Below are 19,797 nucleotides of genomic sequence, written 5' to 3' on the forward strand. Positions count from 1 at the left end.
ATAGTTTCTCTTGGAGGATTTTACTTTTGATGAGAATGAAGTGCCCATCCTTGTCTTTTTTGATGACTTTGGGTTGGAAGTCAATCTTATCAGATATTATAATGGCTACTCCAGCTTGTTTCTTCCTACCATTTTCTTGGAAAATTGTTTTACTGCCTTTCATTCTGAGGTAGTGTCTATCTTTTTCTCTGAGATGAGTTTCCTGTAAGCAGCAAAATGTTGGGTCCTGTTTCTGTAGCCAGCCTGTTAGTCTATGTCTTTTTATTGGGGAGTTGAATCCATTGATACTAAGAGATATTAGGGAGAAGTAATTGTTGCTTCCTTTTATTTTTGTTGTTAGATTTGGTGTTCTGTTTTTGTGGCTGTCTTCTTTTAGTTTTGTTGAGGGATTACCTTCTTGCTTTTTCTAGGACGTGGTTTCCGTCCTTGTATTGGTTTTTTTCTGTTATTATCCTTTTAAGTGCTGGATTCGTGGAAAGATAATGTGTGAATTTGGTTTTATCGTGGAATACTTTGGTTTCTCCATCTATGGTAATTGAGAGTTTGGCTGGGTATAGTAGCCTGGGCTGGAAATTGTGTTCTCTTAGTTTCTGTATAACATCTGTCCAGGCCCTTCTGGCTTTCATAGTCTCTGGTGAAAAATCCAGTGTAATTCTGATAGGCTTGCCTTTATATGTTACTTGACCTTTTTCCCTTACTGCTTTTAGTATTCTATCTTTATTTAGAGTATTTGTTGTTCTGATTATTATGTGTCGGAAGGAATTTCTTTTCTGGTCCAGTCTATTTGGAGTTCTGTAAGCTTCTTGTATGTTCATGGGCATCTCTTTCTTTAGGTTTGGGAAGTTTTCTTCTATGATTTTGTTGAACATATTTGCTGGTCCTTTGAGTTGAAAATCTTCATTCTCATCTACTCCTATTATCTGTAGGTTTGGTCTTCTCATTTTGTCCTGGATTTCCTGGATGTTTTGAGTTAGGATCTTTTTGGATTTTGTATTTTCTTTGATTGTCGTGCTGATGTTCTCTATGGAGTCTTCTGCACCTGAGATTCTCTCTTCCATCTCTTGTATTCTGTTGCTGATGCTTGCATCTATGGTTCCAGATTTCTTTCTTAGTGTTTCTATCTCCAGTGTTGCCTCAATTTGGGTTTTCTTAATTGTCTCTACTTCCCTTTTTAGGTATTGGATGGTTTTATTCAATTCCATCACCTGTTTGGTCTGGTTTTCCTGCAATTCTTTAATGGATTTTTGTGCTTCCTCTTTAATGTCTTCTACCTGTTTAGCAGTGTTCTCCTGCAATCCTTTAAGGGATTTTTGTTTTTCCTCTTTAATGTCTTCTACCTGTTTAGCAGTGTTCTCCTGCAATTCTTTAAGGGACTTTTGTGCTTCCTCTTTAATGTCTTCTACCTGTTTACCAGTGTTCTTTTGTATTTCTTTAAGTGTGTTATTAAAGTCCTTCTTGATGTCCTCTACCATCATCATGAGATATGCTTTTAGATCCGGGTCTAGCTTTTCCAGTGTGTTGGGGTGCCCTGGACTGGGCGAAGTGGGAGTGCTGGGATCTGATGATGGTGAGTGGTCTTGGTTTCTGTTAGTAAGATTCTTATGTTTACCTTTCCCCATCTGGTAATCTCTGGGGTTAGTTGTTATTGTTGTCACTGTTTAAAGATTGGAGCAGACTCTGTGTTCCACTCACCAGAAGTCTTAAGATCCTGTGGCGGGTGTTGTGGGTAGCTGGCGAGTGTCAGCCGACCCTGTGCCCTAGCTACCCTGGTGCTGGTCTGATCGGAAGAGGCTTGTGGCCCTACTCATGCCGGATTTCTGCCTCCCCAACCAAAGCAGTCTCAGGTTCCGCGCGATTGGACTGGAACAGAAGTTGTGTTCCACTCACCAGAATTCTCATTATCCTGTGGCGTGTGTCGTGGGTAGCTGGCGGGTGTCAGCTGACCCTGCGCTCTAGCTACCCTGGTGCTGGTCAGACCGGAAGAGGCTTGTGGCCCTACTCAGGCCGTTTTTCTGCTTCCCTAACTAATGCAGTCTCAGGTCCTGCGCGCAATTGGATTGGAGCAGAAGCTGTGTTCCACTCACCAGAAGTCTTAAGATCCTGTGGCGGGTGTTGTGGGTAGCTGGCGAGTGTCAGCCGATCCTGTGCCCTAGCTACCCTGGTGCTGGTCTGCCCGGAAGAGGCTTGTGGCCCTACTCAGGCCGGATTTCTGCCTCCCCAACCAAAGCAGTCTCAGGTCCCGCATGATTGGACTGGAGCAGAAGCTGTGTTCCACTCACCAGAAGTCTCAATATCCTGTGGCGGGTGTCGTGGGTAGCTGGCGGGTGTCAGCCGACCCTGCCCTCTAGCTACCCTGGTGCTGGTCAGACCGGAAGAGCCTTGCCCAAGTTTCTATTATTTTATTTTATAATTAAAAATTCTAAGATGGAAATGTCAAATTCTTTCTTATTCTACACTCATACATTACATACTGATATTTCTTCTCCTTATGCTCGCCTGAGTTTCTTCTCCACCTCCCCTTTCCAGATCCATTCTTCCTGTTTCCTTTCAGAAAAGATCAGGGATATCAACTGTACACAGCATAACATGTTACAATAAGACTACACATAATCCTCATGTAAAGCCTGGATGAGGCAACCCAGTAGGAGGAAAAGGTAAAGCAGGCTAAAGTGTTAGGGACAGACAGTCCTAGTTCCCACTATTAAGAGTCCACAAGAAGACCAATCTATATAGCCATAACATATATGAAAAGGGTCTAGGTCAGACCAACAAAGGCTCTGTGTTTGTTGGTTCAGTCTCTGTGGGCTCCTATGATTTACTCATTGGTTTTGTAGCTATGTATAAGTGGTCACCAACCTCTCTGAAGTTCAAAAATATTTCCAAAAGATTAACCTCATTATCACAAACATTCAGGATTTTTGTATTATTTAGATTGGTTTGCAATTTTTTTGCTTACTTTATAGGTACTGAAATTTCCTTATTCTTATTCAGATTCTATTACTAGTAACCATAAACATTAATAGATAAAGACCAAAGAGAAAATGTTTGAATTCATGGATAAGATACCTAAAAACTTAATACTATCAAGTGATTATAATCTACATGAACTGATCATTGCCAATTTAAATTATTTTATGTATGTTTATAAAAGAGAAACAGAAGTATATTTTATTTATAGATCATCTATCCTGAGATGAAAATATTATATACTTGCAAAGCTATGCAACAAACCTTTTTATCAGTTTAGCTTTCTTTGTTCTTTTTCAAACTTGTAACTTTCAACATACACATGTTTAAACAATATATATATATATATCCATATATATAAATATATTCAATATACACACAAATATGTATATATATATATATTTTAAAATATATAGAACATAAAGTATGTATATTTGTGCTTGGTAATAACTAAGTCATTTTGTTTATGGACATTTCATTTTTTGCAATGTTTTTCCATATTTTAATTTGATATTTTATTTATTTATATTTCAAATGTTATTCCCCATTCCGGCTTCCCCTCTGCAAATGCCCTATCCCATGCCCCCTTATCCTGATTCTATGAGGGTGGTGCCCTGCCTCCCCCAACCTCCCACTCCCACCTCTCTGCCCTAGCATTCTTCTACACTGAGGCATCAAGCCTTCACAGGACCAAGGGACTCTATTCCCATTGATGCCAAACAGGGTCTCTTTAGTCCTTCCCCTAACTCCTTCATTGGGGTCTTTTTGCTCCGTCTGATGGTTGGCTAAGAGCCTCTGCATTTATACTGGTCAAAATCTGGCAGAGCCTCTCAGGAGACAGCTGTTATCAGGCTCATGTCAGCAAGCACTTTTGGGCATCCACAATAGTGTCTGGGTTTTGTGTCTACATGTAGGATGGATCCCAGGTGGGACAGTCTCTAGATGACCTTTCCTTTAGTGTCTGCTCTATTCATTGTCCCTGTATTTCCTTTAGACATGAGCAATTCTGTGTTCAAAATTTGGAGATTAGTGGGTTGTCCCATCTCTCATTTGTGTGTGTGGGGGTGATGCTTAATCTCTGGATATGGTCTCAACAGCCTGTTCCTGTAATTCTTTAAAGGATTTTCAGGTTTCCCCTTTAAGGGCTTCTACCTGTTTACTTGTGTTCTCCTGTATGCCTTTAAGGGAATTATTTATGTCCTTCTTAAAGTCCTCTATTATCACCATGAGATGTGATTTTAAATAAGAGTCTTGCTTTTCAGGTGTTAGGGTATCCAGGCCTTGTTGTGTTGAGAGAACTCGGTTCTGATGATGCCAAGAAGCCTTGGGTTCTGTTGTTTATGTTCTTACCCTTGCCTCTCGCCACTTGATTATCTCCAGTGTAACCTGGTCTTGCTGTCTCTGATTATGGCTTTTCCCTTCTGTAAGCCTGTGTAACAGCACTCATAGGAGAGCAATTTTCTCTGGGAGGAATTTGGGTATGGAGAGCTGTGGCACAGGGACAGCTCTGGGGTGCAGATGGAAGCTGGAAGGATCTTGTTCCTGGCTGTTCCTTGTTTCCCATGTCCTGATGGCTCTGGTTGGATCTCTCTTGGGCCAGGAATTTGAGCAGATCTGGTGGTCTCACCTGTGCTCTCAGATGTGTCAGCACTCTTGGGAGACTGACTCACTCTCCGTTGGACCTGGGTATGGAGAGCTGTCGCACAGTGTCAGCTCCAGATGTAGATGGAAACTGGAAGGAAGTGCAACTTTTTTTTTTTGGATATTTTCTTTATTTACATTTTATTTTCTTATTTTTTTAATTAGGTACTTTCTTTATTCAATCTCCAGTGCTATCCCAAAAGTCCCCGCCCACACCCCACACTCCCCCACCCACCCACTCCCACTTCCCGGCCCTGGCGTTCCCTTGCACTGAGGCATATAAAGTCTGCACGACCAATGGGCCTCTCTTTCCACTGATGGCCGACCAGGCCATACTTTGCTACAATATGGAGCTAGAGAGCTCCAGGGGGGCACTGGTTAGTTCATATTGTTGTTCCACCCATAAGGTTGCAGATCCCCTAAGCTCCTTGGGTACTCTCTATAGCTCCTTTATTGGGGGCCCCGTGATCCATCCAATAGCTGACTGTGAGCATCCACTTCTGTGTTTGCCAGGCCCCAGCTTAGTGTCACAAGAGACAGCTATATCAGGGTCCTTTCAGCAAAATCCTACTAGTGTATGTAATGGTGTCAGTGTATGGAGGCTGATTATGGGGTGGATCCCCGGATATGGCAGTCTCTAGACGGTCCACCCCTTCGTCTCAGCTCCAAACTTCATCTCTGCAACTCCCTCATGGGCGTTGCACTCCCAATTCTAAGAAAGGGCAAAGCATCGTGTGCCTGGTTATCATTCCTCCTGATTCTCATGTGGTTAACAAATTATATCCTATATATTGGGTATTCTAAATTTCTGGGCTAGTATCTACTTATCAGTGAGTACATATCATGTGAGTTCTTTTGTGATTGAGGTACCTCACTCAGGATGATGCCCTCCAGGTCCATCCATTTGCCAAGGAATTTCATAAATTCATTCTTTTTAATAGCTGAGTAGTACTCCATTGTGTAAATGTACCACATTTTCTGTATCCATTCCCCTGTTGAGGGGCATCTGGTTTCTTTCCAACTTCTGGCTATTATAAATAAGGATGCTATGAACATAGTGGAGCATGTGTCCTTCTTACCTGTTGGGACATCTTCTGGATATATGCCCAGGAGAGGTATTGCTGGATCTTCCGGTAGTACTATGTCCAATTTTCTGAGGAACCACCAGACTGATTTCCAGAGTGGTTGTACAAGCTTGCAATCCCACCAACAATGGAGGAGTGTTCCTCTTTCTCCACATCCTCGCCAGCATCTGCTGTCACCTGAATTTTTGATCTTAGCCATTCTGACTGGTGTGAGGTGGAATCTCAGGTTTGTTTTGATTTGCATGTCCCTGATGATTAAGGATGTTGAACATTTTTTTCAGGTGCTTCTCTGCCATTCGGTATTCCTCAGGTGAGAATTCTTTGTTCAGTTCTGAGCCCCATTTTTTAATGGGTTTATTTGATTTTCTGGAGTCCACCTTCTTGAGTTCTTTATATATATTGGATATTAGTCCCTTATCTGATTTAGGATAGGTAAAGATCCTTTCCCAATCTGTTGGTGGTTTTTTTTGTCTTATTGATGGTGTCTTTTGCCTTGCAGAAGCTTTGCAGTTTCATGAGGTCCCACTTGTCAATTCTCGATCTTACAGCACAAGCCATTGCTCTTCTATTCAAGAATTTTTTCCTTGTGCCCATATCTTCAAGACTTTTCCCCACTTTCTCCTCTATAAGTTTCAGTGTCTCTGGTTTTATGTGGAGCTCCTTGATCCACTTAGACTTAACCTTAGTACAAGGAGATAGGAATGGATCGATTCGCATTCTTCTACATGATAACAACCAGTTGTGCCAGCACCATTTGTTGAAAATGCTGTCTTTCTTCCACTGGATGGTTTTAGCTCCCTTGTCGAAGATCAAGTGACCGTAGGTGTGTGAGTTCATTTCTGGGTCTTCAATTCTATTCCATTGGTCTACTTGTCTGTCACTATACCAGTACCATGCAGTTTTTATCACAATTGCTCTGTAGTAAAGCTTTAGGTCAGGCATGGTGATTCCACTAGAGGTTCTTTTATCCTTGAGAAGAATTTTTGCTATCCTAGGTTTTTTGTTATTCCAGATGCATTTGCAGATTGCACTTTCTAATTCGTTGAAGAATTGAGTTTGAATTTTGATGGGGATTGCATTGAATGTGTAGATTGCTTTTGGCAAGATAGCCATTTTTACTATATTCATCCTGCTAATCCATGAGCATGGGAGATCCTTCCATCTTCTGAGATCTTCTTTAATTTCTCTTTTCAGAGACTTGAAGTTCTTATCATACAGATCTTCACTTCCTTAGTTAGAGTCATGCCATGGTATTTTATATTATTTGTGAATATTGAGAAGGGTGTTATTTCCCTAAATTCTTTCTCAGCCTGTTTATCCTTTGTGTACACAAAGGACATTGACTTGTTTGAATTAAATTTATATCCAGCTACTTCACTGAATCTGTTTATCAGGTTTAGGAGTTCTCTGGTGGAATTTTTAGGGTCACTTACCACACACACACACACACACACACACACACACACACACACAAAGCCTTTAATTTTTACTATCCTTCCAAGGCAAGTCAGTCATTTTCTTTTGCAAAAAAATGCAAGTTAAGGTCCAAAGTCAAACACCCAAATAACATGAAAAAAGAAAATCTGTTTGTCCCACGGGGCCATAACTGCTGGATCATCTTCTTTTCCTCTACTTCATCCTTCAGATGACTTTTTAAAGGAATGTGCTGTGTTCATTCCAGCAATGGTTTTCTTTATTTGTTTTTACAGACTTGATGTTGTTTGGTCAGAATGATTACTTTAGGGAACATGTTTTCAGCATATGCCAACATAAAAAATGATGATGCCACGGGTAATTTTGATAGATAGTATACTTGTTTGGTTTGAGTTTTGGTTTCAAACAAACTCATCTTTCTGCTATTATATTTTGGGAATTGTTTAAATTATTTGCAATTTGAGTTATCTATTTGTAGCCAGCTGTCTAACTAAGTGTTGATAAAGATTAATTGCTTTACTATTTTCCTTGTGTCTATCCCCACCTAAATCATTTGCAATCAAACACATCACATCCCTGTCAGTCTTATTGATAATTAGCTTTAGGAGACTTGATATACAGCTTTTTCTTGTTATCCTTTATTTAAATTTTCCAACTTTTTAAATATTTTCTTCCCTGGGAGTTTCAAACCCTCATTTGCCTTATTTTTGTGTGTGCCCACATATGTGTACATATCCATATGAGTATGTACCTTTTCATGTGTGTGCATGCATATATGCATGTGTGAACATGTACCCTCATATTTGTGTGTGCATATGTGCACATATGTCTGTGTGTCTATGTGTGTTTGTAAATGTATGTTTATGTGTGTGTTTCCCCATATATGCTGCAACAGGGGTGTGGAGGAAAGTTTCAGAGAAATCCTCCAAAATTTCTTTTATATTCTGTTATGCTTTCTTTGAGTTAAGCTCAGGTTACATGGCTTTTGTAGCTAGTGGTCTTGTCTACTACCCATTATGCCAGTCCTTTGCTTATTTTTGTTGTCTCTCAGAGGTAATTCCTTCAAATTATTCAGTGACATTTCCCTTTGTCACTTTACATTTCTCTTTTGATTGTGTATCTAATAACCATCAATAAAACTATTATTTATTTAACTTCTATAACTATTTTAGTGTTGCTTTTTAAATAAAGTATTGGAATTTATTATGTAATAGCAAACAATTTAGCTTATTATTTTCTGTATCTAATCTGTTAATGGTTTAGGAAATATTACATTCAGATTAACTTTATTACTATCGTCCTCAACTTGGACTGAATCTCAATATTTTCCTGTCTTAATTTTAGGAAAATCATAGCTATATAATCTAATATTTTTTCTTTTCTCCTGTTTACATGTCCCTCCCTGTTACCTCTTCAAAGAGTCACTCCCCTTCTCCTCTGAGAGAGTGGGGGCCCCCTGGGTATTCCTCCACCCTAGTGTATCAAATCTCTACAGGTTTAGATTTATCTTCTCCCACTGAGGCCAGACAAGGCTTCCCTGACCGGAAGTAGATTCTACAGTCAGCCTACATCTTTATTTTTTTTCAATTTGATATTTTCTTCATTTAAATGCTATCCCGAAACTCCCCTATACCCTACCCCGACCCTGCTACCCAGCCTACATCTTTAAGGATAGCCCCTTACCCACGATCCAAGTTGTTGGAAGACCCACATAGAGACTGAGAACATATCTGTTAAATATGTGCTGGGTGGCCTTTGTCCACTTCCTGTATGCTCTTTGGTTGGTGGCTCAGTCTATAAAAGCTCCCAGTTGTTCAGGCGAGTTGACTCTGTTGGTCTTCCTGTGGAGTTCCTGTCCCCTAGTGCCTTCTTTGGTTTTCCCCAGCTCTTCTAGAAGGGCCCCCAACCTCTGTTCAGTGTTTGCTGTAGGTATTTGCACCTGTTTCATTCAGCTGCTGTGTAAAGCGTATCAGTCACAGGGCAGTTAGGTTAGAATCGTAGCACTGTAGCATTAACAGTGTTGGGGGTTGGTGCTTGCCCATAAGATAGGTCACAAGTTGGGCCAGTTGTTAGGGAACTCCTTCAGTCTCTGCTCTATATTTGCCCCTATGTTACTTTTCAACTGGACAAATTTTGGGTCTTAAGTTTTGTTGGTAGGTTGGTGTCCTTATGTAGACTGAGGGTAGAGGAGTTGGTAGAGGAGTTCTCAGGTTCCATGTTCCCACTCTTAGGCATTTTGGGTAAGGTGGCCTGGGAGCCTACCCCATTCGAGGTTTCTGTCACGGCTTTCTTAGACTTCTCTCAACCTCCCACACCAGTCAGCTCCAGATTTCTATTCATTTCCCTGGCCCTTTGGCTTTCTTTCTTGTATCTCCCCAAACCCGATCCTGCCCTCTCATATTCCTGCATCTCCCCTTTACCATCCAGTTCCCTATATCAGTTTGCCTCCCATGACTTATTTTATTCCCTCTTCTAAGTGAGATTTTCAAAGATTGTCACTTGGGTCTTCCTTTTTGTTTAACTTCTTTGAGTTGTGGGGTGTATCATGTGTAAAATATTCACTCAAATATGCTTTTAAAAATATTCACCATTCACTTCTCAATGAGTTGAATGAAAGTACTTCAGGTTATTTTGATACATGCTACCATCTAACTCTAGTCAGCCTCAGTGTATTGGTTCAAGCTGACTTTTATTGTTCCCAGCATATACTTCAATCATTTAATTAGATTTATTTATTTTAATTACATATAATTTAATTTATTTACCTCATTTAATTATCATTTAATTACAACAAGCCAAAGTATCAAATTATTACAAATGATGACATTATTTATATGTTTCTTTAAAGAATCATTGATATGGACTCATTACAATCAATGTTTCATAAAGACATTTCCACGCAAGTATACCATGACTTCGGTCATATTCATATCTATACAATTAATTTTCTAATTCTTTCCATCCAGTAATACATTGATTTCTGTAGAGAACCTCATATTATTATATGTAAGTATTTAGCATTCAGGATTTACAAGTTAGAAAAACAATATTTGTCATTCCATGAGTTTTCCTATTTTATCTATTATAATAATCTCTAGATGCATCCATTTCCTATATATTGCACAAATTAATTCTTATGGATTTGTAAAGCTGATTCATATAGTATTTCTTGTTTTATATTTTTCAGGAATCCATAAATTCTTTTAAACTACATCTATATTAATATAATATATTTGCAGATGAGTTATTGATTTATTCATCTGTTAATAGATACTTAGGCTGATTCTATAACTTACAAGAAATAGTGCAGATGTAAATATGAAAGTTTAAATTTCTCTTTGATATAGTGCTGTAGAATCCTTTGGTTATTTACCCAGGATAGAATATCTAAGCCATACAATAGTCTTGTTCTTAGACTACTGATGAAGCTAAAAGCTGATCTTATAGAGATTTGATATGTATGTCTTAACATTAACAGTTTACTGGAGTGTTCTTTCCCCGACATTATCACCATCATTTATTTTGCGTGGTTTCTTAATAATATCTATTCTCACTAAAGACAAATCTCAATGTCAATTTAATTTGCCTTTCTATGATGGCTAAAGATATTGAATACTTTTTTCATGTGTTTATTGTGCATATTGTACTTTATCTTTTGAGACCTGTCTGTTAATAGTCAACCCACACACAAAAATGTTTGCCCAATATTTTTCCTGCCTACAAGATGCACAGGCATAAAGATGGAGCAGAGATTGAAGTAATGGCCAATCAAGGAGTGGTCAAACTTGAGACCCATCCCATGGAAGAGAGCCAACCTGTGACACTATGTATAATTTGCTATGATTACAACAAGGGACTTAGCACAACTGTCTCCTGAGAGGCTTTATCCAGTGGTGGAAGGAAACCTAGGCAGAGAACCACAGCCAAGCATCAGGGTGACCTTGTGGTGTCATGTGAAAGTTTGGAGGATGGAATTGAGAGAGCTGGAAGGCTCAAAGTCACCAAAAGAAGACCTACAGAATGAAGTGTCCTGGGCCCATGGGGGCTCACAGAGATTGAAACAATCAAAGAGCATGTAGCAGCTGGAAACAGGCTCCCTATCATTTGTAGCAGATGTGGAACTTTGTCTTCTTGTAGGTCCCCTAACAATTGGAGAGGGAGGCTGTTTCTGATGGCTGCCTGTCTGGTGTTCCTTAGCAGGACTGCCTCATTGGGCCTCAATGGTATTTAGTCTTGCTGTGACTTGACTTGAGGTCCCAAGGCACGTAGGAACTCTAGGCGGGATTTCCTCTCCTCAGAGAAGGAGAGAGTATACTGATTTGTGAGGGTGGGACTGGGAAGAAAGGAGGGAGGGTAGGCTAATAATGGGATTTGAAGTGAATAAATTCATAAATAAAATAAAATATATAATATGAAAAATCATGTTTCTGGTTAATGACTGTGTTGTCCATTCTGTGATATTTAATTTTTGAGATTACATATATTTGAGACATTAATCTTCTGACAATATTTTTCTTTCCATTTTGTAGGCTATATCTTCACTCAGCTAATAGTTTCCTATGCTGTGCAGTTATTTATTTACTTATTTTTATTCCCAAAGCAGGCTTATTAAGCAACTTAAATATATCATGTGAAATGAAATATAGAAGGGAAAAGAAAACAAAGAAATAAAAATACAAAACTGAAATGAAATTTGTTTCTTCGTGTGACAGCTGATGCTAGTGGTTGTAAGTTCTACAAACAGCTATATAAATGACAGAGTCAACTTAGTATTTGTTCTTACTTTCAGACGCTTAACTGATCATATTCTTGCCTTACATTTTTTTTTGAACATCTCTATGTTAGAGTATGTCTACTTAAAAAGAAGATCCTGGTGTCAAGCCAGATACCTCATTATCTTATTGGAGGGAAGCTGTTCTTTTTTGAATTCTGCTGCTATGTAAATTATTAGGGGTTGTTCTTATTATCAATAACTCCCTCTCATGGCACAGGTACTGTTTCTGTGTTGTCCCTTCATTCCCTGATTCATCTTCACTGTTCTAGTGATGATACTCCATAGAGCAGGAAACATTGTAGAAGAGATGCAAGGGGCCTCTAACCAGACACAGTCTTCAGTGATCTTGGGACTTATGGTTTGGACAAAGCATGGCTATTTATTCCATTCTTGACAAGTGTGGGAAACATTCTGCTTGGCTTTTGATTAAATGAGAGATCTCAAAAATAGACAACATGTCTCTTTGCAGGTTAATGCATAGAAATATGCTAGTTCAGGCTAAAATGGGACTTAAATCTTCTATTCCATAAGCTGAGACATTTTATAACTTAAGAAATTGATAGAAGAGAAATTCTACTCATTGAAGGAAATCTCCAGCAAATCCACGGAGTGCCACAATCTAAACCCCATGAGTTTGAAAGTGTTTGTCCTTAGCCAGGTGTACTGATGTCAAGAGCGGCTATATGGACCTGGGTTAATCACCTACGAGCTTCTCCATATTCTGGATGCACAAGTACAGTACACTTTCAGGCAAATTTCCTCTTCAGTACCTTCACTTATTTCTTTTTATTATAGCCATCAGCTATTCTTGCACAGAATGTGGGCATTTCTTTTTTTTTTTTTGATTTTTAATATTTTTATTACATATTTTCCTCAATTACATTTCCAATGCTATCCCAAAAGTCCCCCATAGCGCCCCCCACTTCCCTACCCACCCATTCCCATTCTTTTGGCCCTGGCATTCCCCTATATTGGGGCATATAAAGTTTGCAAGTCCAATGGGCCTCTCTTTCCATTGATGGCCGACTAGGCCATCTTTAAATACATATGCAGCTAGAGACAAGAGCTCCGGGGTTCTGGTTAGTACATCATGTTGTTCCAACAATAGGGTTGCAGATCCCTTTAGCTCCTTGGGTACTTTCTCTAGCTTCTCCATTGGGAGCCCTGTGATACATCCAATAGCTGACTGTGAACATCCACTCCTGTGTTTGCTAGGCCCCGGCATCGTCTCACAAGAGACAGCTATATTTGGGTCCTTTCAGCAAAATCTTGCTAGTGTATGCAATGGTGTCAGCGTTTAGAAGCTGATTATGGGATGGATCCCTGGATACGGCAGTCTCTAAATGGTCCATCCTTTCATCACAGCTCCGAACTTTGTCTCTGTAACTCCTTCCCTGGGTGTTTTGTTCCCAATTCTAAGAAGGTGCACAGTGTCCAAACTTTGGTCTTCATTCTTCTTGAGTTTCATGCGTTTATCAAATTGTATCTTATATCTCGGGTATCCTAAGTTTTGGGCTAATATCCACTTATCAGTGAATACATATTGTGTGAGTTCTTTTGTGATTGTGTTACTTCACTCAAGATGATGCCCTCCAGGTCCATCCATTTGGCTAGGAATTTCATAAATTCATTCTTTTTAATAGCTGAGTAGTACTCCATTGTGTAAATGTACCATAATTTCTGTATCCATTCCTCTGTTGAGGGACATCTGGGTTCTTTCCAGCTTCTGGCTATTATAAATAGGGCTGCTATGAACATAGTGGAGCATGTGTCCTTTTTACCGGTTGGGACATCATCTGGATATATGCCCAGGAGAGGTATTGCTGGATCCTCCGGTAGTACTATGTCCAATTTTCTGAGGAACCGCCAGACTGATTTCCAGAGTGGTTGTACAAGCTTGCAATCCCACCAACAATGGAGGAGTGTTCCTCTTTCTCCACATCCTCGCCAGCATCTGCTGTCACCTGAATTTTTGATCTTAGCCATTCTGACTGGTGTGAGGTGGAATCTCAGGGTTGTTTTGATTTGCATTTCCCTGATGATTAAGGATGTTGAACATTTTTTCAGGTGTTTCTCTGCCATTCGGTATTCCTCAGGTGAGAATTCTTTGTTCAGTTCTGAGCCACATTTTTTTTTTTATAGTTTCTTTTTTTTTTGATTTTTAATATTTTTATTACATATTTTCCTCAATTACATTTCCAATGCTATCCCAAAAGTTCCCCATAGCGCCCCCCACTTCCCTACCCACCCATTCCCATTCTTTTGGCCCTGGAATTCCCCTATATTGGGGCATATAAAGTTTGCAAGTCCAATGGGCCTCTCTTTCCATTGATGGCCAACTAGGCCATCTTTCGATACTTATGCAGCTAGAGACAAGAGCTCCGGGGTTCTGGTTAGTACATCATGTTGTTCCAACAATAGGGTTGCAGATCCCTTTAGCTCCTTGGGTACTTTCTCTATCTTCTCCATTGGGAGCCCTGTGATACATCCAATAGCTGACTGTGAACATCCACTCCTGTGTTTGCTAGGCCCCGGCATCGTCTCACAAGAGACAGCTATATTTGAGTCCTTTCAGCAAAATCTTGCTAGTGTATGCAATGGTGTCAGCGTTTAGAAGCTGATTATGGGACGGATCCCTGGATACAGCAGTCTCTAAATGGTCCATCCTTTCATCACAGCTCCGAACTTTGTCTCTGTAACTCCTTCCCTGGGTGTTTTGTTCCCAATTCTATGAAGGTGCACAGTGTCCACACTTTGGTCTTCATTCTTCTTGAGTTTCATGCGTTTATCAAATTGTATCTTATATCTTGGGTATCCTAAGTTTTGGGCTAATATCCACTTATCAATGAATACATATTGTATGAGTTCTTTTGTGATTGTGTTACTTCACTCAAGATGATGCCCTCCAAGTCCATCCATTTGGCTAGGAATTTCATAAATTCATTCTTTTTAATAGCTGAGTAGTACTCCATTGTGTAAATGTACCATAATTTCTGTATCCATTCCTCTGTTGAGGGACATCTGGGTTCTTTCCAGCTTCTGGCTATTATAAATAGGGCTGCTATGAACATAGTGGAGCATGTTTCCTTTTTACCGGTTGGGACATCTTCTGGATATATGCCCAGGAGAGGTATTGCTGGATCCTCCGGTAGTACTATGTCCAATTTTCTGAGGAACCGCCAGACTGATTTCCAGAGTGGTTGTACAAGCTTGCAATCCCACCAACAATGGAGGAGTGTTCCTCTTTCTCCACATCCTCACCAGCATCTGCTCTAACCTGAATTTTTGATCTTAGCCATTCTGACTGGTATGAGGTGGAATCTCAGGGTTGTTTTGATTTGCATTTCCCTGATGATTAAGGATGTTGAACATTTTTTCAGGTGTTTCTCTGCCATTCGGTATTCCTCAGGTGAGAATTCTTTGTTCAGTTCTGAGCCCCATTTTTTAATGGGGTTATTTGACTTTCTGGAGTCCACCTTCTTGAGTTCTTTATATATATTGGATATTAGTCCCTTATCTGATTTAGGATAGGTGAAGATCCTTTCCCAATCTGTTGGTGGTTTTTTTGTCTTATTGATGGTGTCTTTAGCCTTGCAGAAGCTTTGTAGTTTCATGAGGTCCCACTTGTCAATTCTCGATCTTACAGCACAAGCCATTACTGTTCTATTCAGGAATTTTTCCCCTGTGCCCATATCTTCAAGGCTTTTCCCCACTTTCTCCTCTATAAGTTAAAGTGTCTCTGGTTTTATGTGAAGTTCCTTAATCCACTTAGACTTGACCTTAGTACAAGGAGATAGGAATGGATCGATTTGCATTCTTCTACATGTTAACAACCAGTTGTGCCAACACCATTTGTTGAAAATGCTGTCTTTCTTCCACTGGATGTTTTTAGCTCCCTTGTCGAAGATCAAGTGACCATAGGTGTGTGGGTTCATTTCTGGGTCTTCAATTCTATTCCATTTGTCTATTTGTCTGTCACTATACCAGTACCATGCAGTTTTTATCACAATTGCTCTGTAGTAGAGCTTTAGGTCCGGCATGGTGATTCCACCAGAGGTTCTTTTATCCTTGAGAAGAGTTTTTGCTATCCTAGGTTTTTTGTTATTCCAGATGAATTTGCAGATTGCACTTTCTAATTCGTTGAAGAATTGATTTGGAATTTTGATGGGGATTGCATTGAATGTGTAGATTGCTTTTGGCAAGATAGCCATTTTTACAATGTTGATCCTGCCAATCCATGAGCATGGGAGATCTTTCCATCTTCTGAGATCTTCTATAATTTCTTTCTTCAGAGACTTGAAGTTTTTATTATACAGATCTTTCACTTCCTTAGTTAGAGTCACGCCAAGATATTTTATATTATTTGTGACTATTGAGAAGGGTGTTGTTTCCCTAATTTCTTTCTCAGCCTGTTTATTCTTTGTGTAGAGAAAGGCCATTGATTTGTTTGAGTTAATTTTATATCCAGCTACTTCACCGAAGCTGTTTATCAGGCTTAGGAGTTCTCTGGTGGAATTTTTAGGGTCACTTATATATACTATCATATCATCTGCAAAAAGTGATATTATGACTTCTTCTTTTCCAATTTGTATCCCTTTGATCTCCTTTTGTTGTCGAATTGCTCTGGCTAGGACTTCAAGTACAATGTTGAATAGGTATGGAGAAAGTGGACAGCCTTGTCTAGTCCCTGATTTTAGAGGGATTGCTTCAAGCTTCTCACCATTTACTTTGATGTTGGCTACTGGTTTGCTGTAGATTGCTTTTATCATGTTTAGGTATGGGCCTTGAATTCCTGATCTTTCCAAGACTTTTATCATGAATGGGTGTTGGATCTTGTCAAATGCTTTTTCCACATCTAACGAGATGACCATGTGGTTTTTGTCTTTGAGTTTGTTTATATACTGGATTACGTTGATGGATTTCCGTATATTGAACCATCCCTGTATCCCTGGGATGAAACCTACTTGGTCAGGATGGATGATTGTTTTGTTGTTTTCTTGGATTCGGTTAGCAAGAACTTTATTGAGGATTTTTACATCAATATTCATAAGGGATATTGGTCTGAAGTTTTCTATGTTTGTTGGGTCTTTTTGTGGTTTAGGTATCAGAGTAATTGTGGCTTCATAGAATGAGTTGGGTAGAGTACCTTCTGTTTCTATTTTGTGGAATAGTTTGTGAAGAACTGGGATTAGATCTTCTTTGAAGGTCTGATAGAACTCTGCACTAAACCCATCTGGTCCTGGGCTTTTTTTAGTTGGGAGATTATTAATGACTGCTTCTATTTCTTTGGGGGATATAGGGCTGTTTAGATCATTAACCTGATCTTGATTCAACTTTGGTACCTGGTATCTGTCTAGGAACTTCTCCATTTCATCCAGGTTCTCCAGTTTTGTTGAGTATAGCCTTTGGTAGAAGGATCTGATGGTGTTTTGGATGTCTTCAGGATCTGTTGTTATGTCTCCTTTTTCATTTCTGATTTTGTTAATTAGGATGCTTTCCCTGTGCCCTCTAGTGAGTCTGGCTAAGGGTTTATCTATCTTGTTGATTTTCTAAAAGAACCAGCTCCTTGATTGGTTGATTCTTTGAATAGTTTTTCTTGTTTCCACTTGGTTGATTTCACCCCTGAGTTTGATTATTTCCTGCCGTCTACTCCTCTTGGGTGAATTTGCTTCCTTTTGTTCTAGTGCTTTTAGGTGTGTTGTCAAGCTGCTAATGTGTGCTCTCTCTAGTTTCCTTTTGGAGGCACTCAGAGCTATGAGTTTTCCTCTTAGAAATGCTTTCATTGCGTCCCATAAGTTTGGGTATGTTGTGGCTTCATTTTCATTGAACTCTAAAAAGTCCTTAATTTCTTTCTTTATTCCTTCCTTGACCAAGGTATCATTGAGAAGAGTGTTGTTCAGTTTCCACGTGAAGGTTGGCTTTCTATTATTTATTTTGTTATTAAAGATCAGCCTTAGTCCATGGTGATCTGATAGGATGTATGGGACAATTTCAATATTTTTGTATCTGTTGAGGCCTGTTTTGTGACCAATTATGTGGTCAATTTTGGAGAAGGTACCATGAGGTGGTGAGAGGAAGGTATATCCTTTTGTTTTAGCATAGAATGTTCTGTAGATATCTGCCAGATCCATTTGATTCATAATTTCTCTTAGTTTCTCTGTGTCCCTGTTTAGTTTCTGTTTCCATGATCTGTCCATTGGTGAAAGTGGTGTGTTGAAGTCTCCCACTATTATTGTATGAGGTGCAATGTGTGCTTTGAGCTTTACTAAAGTTTCTTTAATGAATGTGGCTGCCTTTGTATTTGGAGCATAGATATTCAGGATTGATAGTTCCTCTTGGAGGATTTTACCTTTGATGAGTATGAAGTGTCTCTCCCTGTCTTTTTTAATGACTTTGGGTTGGAAGTCAATCTTATCAGATATTAGAATGGCTACTCCAGCTTGTTTCTTCATGCCATTTGCTTGGAAAATTGTTTTCCAGCCTTTCATTCTGAGGTAGTGTCTATCCTTTTCTCTGAGATGAGTTTCTTGTAAGCAGCAAAATGTTGGGTCTTGTTTGTGTAGCCAGTTTGTTAGTCTATGTCTTTTTATCGGGGAGTTGAGTCCATTGATATTAAGAGATATTAAGGAAAAGTAATTGTTTCCTGTTATTTTTGTTGTTAAAGTTGGCATTTTGTTCTTGTGGCTGTCTTCTTTTAGGTTTGTTGAGGGATTACCTTCTTGTTGTTTCTAGGGCGTGGTTCCTGTCCTTGTATTGGTTTTTTTCTGTTATTATCCTTTGAAGGGCTGGATTCATGGAGAGATAATGTGTGAATTTGGTTTTGTCGTGGAATACTTTGGTTTCTCCATCTATGTTAATTGAGAGTTTGGCTGGGTATAGTAGCCTGGGCTGGAATTTGTGTTCTTTTAGTGTCTGTATAACATCCGTCCAGGATCTTCTGGCTTTCATAGTCTCTGGTGAAAAATCTGGTGTAATTCTGATAGGCTTGCCTTCATATGTTACTTGGCCTTTTTCTCTTACTGCTTTTAGTATTCTACCTTTATTTAGAGCATTTGTTGTTCTGATTATTATGTGTCGGGAGGTATTTCTTTTCTGGTCCAGTCTATTTGGAGTTCTGTAGGCTTCTTGTATGTTCATGGGCATCTCTTTCTTTAGATTTGGGAAGTTTTCTTCTATAATTTTGTTGATGATATTTGCTGGTCCTTTGAGTTGAAAATCTTCATTCTCATCCACTCCTATTATCTGTAGGTAGGTTTGGTCTTCTCATTGTGTCCTGTATTTCTTGGATGTTTTGAGTTAGGATCTTTTTGCATTTTACATTTTGCTTGATTGTTGTGCCGATGTTCTCTATGGAATCTTCTGCACCTGAGATTCTCTCTTCCATCTCTTGTATTCTGTTGCTGATGCTCGTATCTATGGTTCCAGATTTCTTTCCTAGGGTTTCTATCTCCAGTGTTGCCTCATTTTGGGTTTTCTTTATTGTGTCTACTTCCCTTTTTAGGTCTAGTATGGTTTTGTTCATTTCCATCATCTGTTTGGATGTGTTTTCCTGTTTTTCTGTAAGGACTTCTACCTGTTTGATTATGTTATCCTGCTTTTCTTTAAGGATTTGTAACTCTTTAGCAGTGTTCTCCTGCAATTCTTTAAGGGATTTTTGTGCTTCCTCTTTAGTGTCTTCTGCCTGTTTAGCAGTGTTCTCCTGTATTTCTTTAAGTGTGTTATTAAAGTCCTTCTTGAAGTCCTCTACCATCATCAGGAGATATGCTTTTAGATCTGTGTCTAGCTTTTCCGGTGTGTTGGGGTGCCCTGGACTGGGCGAAGTGGGGGTGCTGGGTTCTGATGATGGTGAGTGGTCTTGGTTTCTGTTAGTAAGATTATTACGTTTACCTTTCGCCA

This window comes from Mus caroli, unplaced genomic scaffold (genome assembly GCF_978045245.1).
Source record: "Mus caroli unplaced genomic scaffold, Mus_caroli_1 scaffold_14, whole genome shotgun sequence".
NCBI lineage: Eukaryota > Metazoa > Chordata > Mammalia > Rodentia > Muridae > Mus > Mus caroli.